This window comes from Oxyura jamaicensis, chromosome 14, assembly GCF_011077185.1.
Source record: "Oxyura jamaicensis isolate SHBP4307 breed ruddy duck chromosome 14, BPBGC_Ojam_1.0, whole genome shotgun sequence".
NCBI lineage: Eukaryota > Metazoa > Chordata > Aves > Anseriformes > Anatidae > Oxyura > Oxyura jamaicensis.
Window position 1 is genome coordinate 13,589,910 of NC_048906.1, and position 6,594 is coordinate 13,596,503.

General features: G+C 46.2%; 1 protein-coding gene across 1 annotated transcript in view; it reads right to left on the bottom strand.

The window, feature by feature from the left end:
- Positions 1–5,535, bottom strand: part of ABAT (4-aminobutyrate aminotransferase) — a 45,604-nt gene extending 40,069 nt beyond the window's left edge. Inside the window, exon 1 of the mRNA XM_035339600.1 lies at positions 5,079–5,535. The gene's annotated coding sequence lies outside the window, so the exon portion shown is untranslated. The remainder of the gene's footprint in view (positions 1–5,078) is intronic.
- Between the last annotated feature and the right edge of the window lie 1,059 nt (positions 5,536–6,594).

The following is a 6,594-nucleotide window of genomic DNA, read 5'->3' on the forward strand; positions in this document are numbered from 1 at the left end:
GTCCAGAGTCAGAATAAATCACGTAATATCACATTTGAGCATAACTAAATTCAACTTCTTTTCCACCTCCATTAAGCGCACAAATTCTCACAGTAGATTAGCTGATATGACTGGGACATTTGTCTAAGCACATGTCATTTGGTTGCCATAATAACCAATTGAATTTTGCCTTTGTAATCCATCTCTTGATCAATCCCCACGGGCCTCGCTTGTTCTAGCGCTGCAAGCAGCAGTGGCAGAATTTGGAAGCCAGCAGAAATCAGTGCTTGTGCACATGTCAAGGCTGCAGCAAAGCGATGCTCCATCAGCACTGCTGCTCCGCAGCAGCTGCTTACAGCTTCAGATGCTTTAAAATCTAGGCAAAATACGCTCGCCAATTTCAGATATCAGATTGTAAATGGGATGTGGCAAACAATTCTTTTTGATTAGCTTTACAGTTAAATGCTAGCTACCTTAGATTTCAAAGTGAGACTTTTCCAGAAAAAAAAAAAGATTCACAATAGTCATCTTTAAATATTTTTCCTCTAATGGCAACTGACTGAGCTGGAAAAGGTTAGAACTCACCATACACAGCAGCTATTCTGAAGAGAATGGTAACTATATATTTTTTGCAGATATTCTGGGTGTTAGGTATACACATGCATTGGCAAACACAGCTTAAATCACAAAGTTGCATTCTTTTAGTAAGAAAAAATATTTTCAAAGAAGCAGCTCCAGTAAGTCTACAGAGCACATGAAACAGGGATAGATGGATTTTTTTATGCATACAATTTAAATTGGATGTATTGTTTTTAAAACAGCATCTGCTAAAATTATTTACTAAGTGATTATTTCTGACAGGCAAAATTAGTTACCAGGAATGACAAACAGTCATTCAGCAGTAGTAACAGTAGATTATTGCAAGAAAATAAAAGACAAATTGTTTCTGTGAACTCACAAGATGTGGGGAGAACTGCGGGAAAAAAATAGAACAAGTTAGGGAGGGACCCCAACATTTAAGGCGCTTGATCCAGACGATTTTTACAAGAGCCAAAAACCACAAACGAGGACTTTGTATGACCCGTTCTCTCTTGCTAGCAGAGAAGCTAATGCAGCATGACATCTGTGTTTCAGACTGCAGCTTGCAAAACCTGCCCTGAAAGCATCCTCGGGATAGATTCAAAGGTAAAAGGGGAACAGAAAAATTACAAGACGTGTATTTGAAGTCAGCACTGCAGATTTTTATCTCCTTCCAGTTCATGTCAAAGACATGGAAACCTGTTTTAAATTCATAGGAGCATCTGTCTCTCAGCTGTTCCAAACCCATTTACCAAGAACAATTAGGTGCTTTAGAAACAGCAGCACAAGCTGCACACTGCAATTACTCCACAAAGTCTTCCCAATATGTATTTGGCGGAGGTAAAGGCAAATTAATTGCATCTTTGCTGTTTTCCTTCACTTGGCTTTTCTAAAAGTTTGATGTGAAAGCCAAGCAAAGCTTGCTTTCTATTGAATTAAAAGTGTATTTTTTTGGCTTTGCAGGACAGCAAGTTCAACTGATGATACAAAGACCCACCACATGCTAAAGCATTCATGGTCCAGTCTTGTAGTGTTTCTCCTGTGAGCTCTTATTTCTCCTTTTCTAACCTCTACAATGTTTCCACAACTGCACATGGGGGCTCTTCAGACTGCTTTTCTGGAAGATAATCAGACTTGAATGATTAGAAGCAAGTTGGAAAGAGTTTAGATAATGGGGCCAGAACAAGGGGACTACTAAGGAGGCGTCACAGACCCCATCACACAAGCAGGGACTGTTGTATGGTCAGAGATGGGATAAGCGGTTTTGAAACAAAAGGAGGAAGGTTGGAAGGCTGAGAAAAAAGAGCTGGATGGGATTGCAGCTTCTGAGATGAACAGCTGAAAAAAAAAATCCAAGGCCATTTGTTAAACAGTGACAATTCTCCAGGCATTTAGTGCTCATGAGCAAGCATCTTTCATGACTTCAGTGATGCTGCTCAAGAATTTTGCTCATATAAACAGCTTAAGGACATCCCAGGGTCTGGAATATCCTTGAAATTTCATGAAGATGTAAGTATGGGTGAGGTGGAGGAGAACTGAATTTGCCATCCTTTAAATATTATCGGGACCTTCCTTAGCCTGCACTTGAGGAAGAATGGGCCAACTTAATGGCATCATTGTATCCACATAAAAAGAATAATCAACATATACAGCATTTGGTGTTTGAAAACTGCACTGCAATCCTTATGTCCCACCCCACACTCCTTTGGGGAGAACAGGAACGTCCCCTTCCCATAGATTACAGCAGGAAAAAGCTGATGGACTTCTTATCAGTGTTACTGACAGAATGTCGGGTGATGTTAGAAATCCTGACTGAACCGCTTTAGCCACTTAAATGGAATAACCAACAAAGCAATAAATAAATAAATGAATAAAATAAAAGCCTGCCAGCATGTCGATGTATTGAACTGCAGTTCACTTGGTCCCAGAGTTAAGAGTTCGATAAAGCCTATGTAGTCAGGAAAGCCTGACTGCACACAATGAAATACAACAGGTCCTTTTACTTCAACAGGTGTTTTTTTCAGGACATTTCATTGAAAAAAAAAAAAAAAAAAAAAAAAGGTTACAACAGCATTTGCAAGAAAAGTTTGTTAGAGTTTCACCAAGAATTTCTAATGATAGCTAGAGCTAAGGCTATCTGAAATCTTCATGGGAACAGGAAATTCTTGTTAAGAGGTAATTGCATGAAAATGTACATTTAGTTTCACACAAGGCCAGCACTGCATTTTCTATCCAGTGCTTATATAAGAAGCCAAGCACAGAAATAGGCTGAAACCCTCAGCTTCAGGGACAGCTCGCCCAGCTGGCTCCTCACCCACTGTGCTCAGCCGGGGGCCACAAAACCGGGGTGGTCACAAGCACCCTGGCCCCAAAGGCCTCACACGGGCCTGCTGCAGCCGCTGGGCCCCGCTCCGCAGCAGAGGCCTGCCGGGGCCTGCGGGACTGCCCCCACCTCACAGCAGAGCCCCCCAGCTGCTCAGGAGCTCACCTCTACAGTTTCACAGACAGCAGTCCATTAAGTCGGCACTTGTACCAGCAGGTTTGTCCCTGAGGGGCAAGGCTCGCCAAGGTGCGTACCACCGAGCAGCACTGACACCAAAACAAAGCGGTGGGTGTCTGCAAGGGGAAGCGTGCGTCTGCCACCAAGCTGGATTTTGGCAGACAACAGTTCACGAGCTGACAGTTGCTTTTGATGTTTCTTCCTCTAATAACCTTAGTGGCTTTGTGTAGAACAGGATGTAATTGGAAACTCCATGATTGTACTTAAGTCACCAAGGACACAGTTGTCATAGTTACAAGTAAAGCTCAAGCGTCTGTTATTCATGGTTGCTTATTTATTTATTGACACCCACAGGATAAAACGCTCCCACCACTGTTCAGAAGAACAGAAATGGGGAGACTGGTTTTGACTTTCACATCTTGACAAAACAGTAAATATTGCACACGGCAGCGTAAGCCTTCCCTAATAAACTGGCTTTTTGCACAGCTACCTTCTCTCCCTCTATATTCAGCTGGCATTTCAATCAGTCTGTTTTGAAAACAGCAGCCAAAGCACAAAGATGCAACACACAAGACAAAACCTCGTGCCTATAGCTTGAAATTACCATGCATGATCCATCGTGACATAGCAGTACCGACCTGCCGAATCAGACCAACAATCAGGTCACAGCTGAAGCAGCAAAGAAGCTAGGACAGGAACCTTCAGATCTTCAGTCACACTCACCCACAGGCGGAATTGTCATTATTCCATCACTATTCCCATGTGCCCAGGTTCTCCTCTTCAGATGTCTTCTAAGCACACTTGGTGGCTGGATATAGATATGCCTTATTTATTTATTTATCTTTCTGCCCTTGTCTCTCCTTGTTTTTCCTCTCTCCCACAAATATTGGCCTGACAAATCATCCCTGCTCCAAAATCCAATGAGTAAAACTAGGTGGAAATGTTGCAATTATGACACACTAGAATTCAGGTGACCCACCAAACCTTTCAGCAGCTCATCTTTGATTCACGAACTATTGGAGCAGCTAAGCTATGATGAGATGTGCCCACACCTTCCCTGTGAAAGAAATGCATTGTCTCAGGAAAGGAAAAATGGGGGGCCTAGAAAGCATCTGGTAGGAATTAGGCAAATTCTAGAGCCACAGCTAAAAATAGCTATAAAACTGGCATAGATTGTATAGTAGAAGTTTGTGTATAAATAAATGTTGGTAAAAGTAAGCATGACAATTAATATTAGCTGAAATGTTACTTCTAGTTTTAGTTTTTCATTCTTTAATAGTTCCCACAGTAAAAACTGCCCTTGGATATTTCATAGTATCATCTTCACCTATCAGAACCTTTCTTCTAGCTCACATATTTTGAATGCATTATTTTAAATGAAGATAGCAAGAAGATATCCGAACCTTGCATGTTAATTTCCTGACATTTCCCCACCAAAACAGACAGTCCAGTTCTCAAAGGGTTACACAGCTGAAATTATGACACAGCCATGCTTTTCAGATCAGTTGCTCCACAAATACTCTGCAGTTGTGAAAAATTATAGTATTCCAAAATAACCTCAAGTGAAGCTTCCTTCTAAGATTTTATTCTTCAGCATCCCATCACAGCCTCCTCAAGGTCACGAAAACAGCATCCAGTAAACCGTACTTTCAAAGCACTATTTATTTCCTGAGGCCATAAAATCAGTCACTTGGAGATAGCCTGCACCAAAGCAAGGGAAACATCTTAAATGGGAGCGAGCGCTCAGGCTTCTCAAGGTGACCCCTGCTTCAGCCAAAGACACAGAAAAGCAGATGCACACGGGGGATTTCTTTCACAAGGGGTCCAGCAAGCCAACTGCATAACAGCTAAGCATGCATATTCATGTGGGCACATTTTCACATCACACATGCCTGCTTGCAGAGACAAACCCTCCCCTGGGGAACCAGGGCCCCTGCATGTGGTGGTACCAAAGCCCAAAGGCAGGCTCGGCACATCCTGCGTTAAACCCTATCGCGCGGCACACGTCAAAGGCACTTACATGGCTTGGGTGAAAATGTGCAGCAGCCAGCTTGCCGGCTTCAGAACCTGCTCTTCCCTTCACTTTAAAGCGGGCCGCATCCAGGAGCAGTCCAGGAGCAGCGCCGCTGCTGTCGCTCCCTTCAGCACCTGCTTGCGACTGCTGGCAGCGGGACCAGGCATCAGTCACCCGGAGGAACCCCCAGCCTGAGCTGAGCCAGGGGGACGCTGCTAGTTAACGAAACCGAACCGAGATCATCTGACTGCCAGCCACCACTCCACTGCCTCTGACGTGTAGGTGTAGCCCATCAGCTCCTACCGGACGAGTTCATCTGAACGCCTTCTCCATGGGTTTCTGAAAACAGGTAACTGAGACGCAGGGCCAGTCTATTACAGCCCAAAATACCCCCCTAGTTTTCAAGAACCGTGGAAACTGAAGAACAGGTTTTGTCTTTAAAACTCCTCATTTGACTCCAGTTTGCAAATATCCCCAGGGTAACACCCAGGGAGTACCACAAAACAACCTTGGCTTGTTTCCTTCGGGTCCTGCGCAGACGCAGGGAGCACAAGAGCCAGCGGGCACCCTCCCGCGGAGCGCTGCTCAGGCAGAAAACAAAAGCCCCGCTGCTGCTCGCAGGGGCTGAAAGCAGCCCTGGTGCCGCAGCCCTGCAGGCTGGGGGCCCACCGGGTTGCCATGACACTGAGGGGGCACAAGGGAAGATGTGGGGCCTGCTGGGCTGGCACAGCACGGGGGGGTACCAGGGAAGATGCGGGGCCTGCTGGGCTGGCACAGCACGGGGGGGTACCAGGGAAGATGCGGGGCCTGCTGGGTTGCCATGGCACCAGGAGGGCACTGGGAAGATGTGCCCGAGCCGCCTCGGTTTTAAATCCGCATGACAGCGTTTCGGCTGAGCTGCTGCACCGTTGCCATGGCAACCGATGGGTGAAAACCATGGTGGAAATCTGTAATTATTACAAGCAAGGCACTGACTTACCCGCTCCGGCACTCAGGGCATCGGAACAACTCAAAGCACACCCTCAGCCCAGGCAGGCTGCGGTCCGAGCCACGCTGTGTGCCCTGCGGGTGCAGACGGCTGACACCACGTCTCCACACGGTGCCTTCTGAAGCAGAGGCCCAGGACAGAGGCCCAGGCCTGCGGGCCGTGCCCGCCGAGGGAGCGGCCTGGTGCCCGCGCAGGTGCACTCAGGATGCGGTGCTGGGAAGGGGCTGAGGCACAGAGGGAGACACCAGCAGCAAGCCGCAGAGGATGCGGTGCGTACGGGAAGCAGCTGAGATCCCTGGTGATTTACAGACCCTACAACCCACACTAGTTCATGCTGCAGTTACAGCAACACGCCTTGTTCTGTCACCTTCTCTCAGCAGCATAGCAGCAGCAGTGCTTACTTGGTTGGGATGGATGCTGTGGTAATGAGTGTGTTCAAACACAAGTACAGCAAGGGACGAAGTCATTCAGGCAGACCAGACACACCTTGCAGTCTCCCTCCATTGAAATATCACCTGGACACAGACAATTTAC